At 37.6% G+C, this 1,648-nt stretch overlaps 1 non-coding gene across 1 annotated transcript; it reads left to right on the forward strand.

Moving 5' to 3' along the window:
- The first annotated feature begins 974 nt into the window (after positions 1–974).
- On the forward strand, positions 975–1,046 carry TRNAW-CCA (transfer RNA tryptophan (anticodon CCA)). The gene has a single exon. It is a non-coding gene; the product is annotated as a tRNA-Trp (tRNA).
- The last annotated feature ends 602 nt before the right edge of the window (positions 1,047–1,648 follow it).

Consider the following 1,648-nt stretch of genomic DNA (forward strand, 5'->3'; position numbering starts at 1 on the left):
TTATTTTCTATTTTTTCCCAAAAGTTCAATGAGAAACATGAGTAATTAAAAACAAAAAAAGATAACAGTCATTACAGTTTTAAGTTTTTTACCTTGTCTCCCCAGCCACATTTCAGTTTTCTTGAGAGCAGCAGATATACATCCTTATATCTTCCAACGTGGTGATACAGGAGATAAAAAAAAATACCTTGGACCTCAAGGACTATACATATATTAAGTATATATATTCACAATGGTATAACTCAGTGTGATAAACTATAGTCATACTATAAAAAGACTATTTTAGCTTTTGTGGACAAAAGGAATTGGGTATATAGTTAGTTTCACTAGAATGTTATCATTGCTATTCCATTGTACATGAGATAGTGTTCCCAGTTTTTTGTGTTCTTCTTGTTTTGTGTTTGTGCCTGTATATAATAATTTAGTTTCTTTTTCATTCTCTATTTTCTGTCAGATTTTTTGATGTTTTTGTACTTTCATAAAATAACTAGGAAGTTTCCCATATTTTCTATGTCCTAGATCAAACAAAAAGTCCTTAATTTTTTAAAAGATGGAAAAATTGAGCACAAAACTCTCTGAACCTGAACATTTTTCTGAAGTTAACAAGTACACAGCTGTGCAAAGTGCCTTGTTACACCTTTTGAATATCTCCCATATTCATCCACTCCATATTTACAGAGTTTAGAGAGTTTATGAGACCTGCTACACCTATAAGGTGTTAGCTTATAGCTCTGCTGGGTTATAGATGAATACAGTGAATAAGACAAAGCTCTGAAAATTACGAAGCTTAGTGTAAATTACGAAGCTTAGTGTAAATTCAGTTTTCACTATGGTCCCTTTTTGATTTCTAAAATTATTTGAGTTGTTTTGAATTTCTAGACTAGATTTAAACAAAATTTTGCTCATTTTAGTTTATTTACTTTTCCTTAAGAATCAGTTATCAGACTCATTTATTTATTCTTTCTTTCCGGACTTCCCTGGTGGCTCAGGGGTTAAAGCGTCTGCCTCCAATGCAGGAGACCTAGGTTCGATCCCTGGGTTGGGAAGATCCCCTGGAGAAGGAAATGGCAACCCACTCCAGTACTCTTGCCTGGAGCATCCCATGGAGGGAGGAGCCTGGTAGGCTATAGTCCATGGGGTTGCAAAGAGCCGGACACGACTGAGCAACTTCATTTTCTTTTTCTACTTTCTTAGTAATTAATTGAGATTCCAAATATTTTCTCTGAAAACAGATTTAAATTTTTAAAAACTTTTTGGCTGAATGCTTAGTTGTGCCTTTTGAAACAGCCCAATCCTATAAACTTACACTATTATTTTTGAATACAATTTTGGTTGCATCCTATATAGCTTGATATTAGTATCCTTGCTGCTGCTGCTGCTGCTAAGCCGCTTCAGTTGTGTCCGACTCTGTGCGACCCCATAGGCGGCAGCCTGCCAGGCTCCCCCGTCCGTGGGATTCTCCAGGCAAGAACACTGGAGTGGGTTGCCATTTCCTTCTCCAATGCATGAAAGTGAAAAGTGAAAGCGAAGTCGCTCAAGTCGTGCCCAACTCTTAGCGACCCCATGGACTGAAGCCCACCAGGCTTCTCCATCCATGAGATTTTCCAGGCAAGAGTACTGGAGTGGGGTGCCATTGCCTTCTCCGATT

Source organism: Ovis canadensis, chromosome 8 (genome assembly GCF_042477335.2).
Source record: "Ovis canadensis isolate MfBH-ARS-UI-01 breed Bighorn chromosome 8, ARS-UI_OviCan_v2, whole genome shotgun sequence".
Classification (NCBI taxonomy): Eukaryota; Metazoa; Chordata; class Mammalia; order Artiodactyla; family Bovidae; genus Ovis; species Ovis canadensis.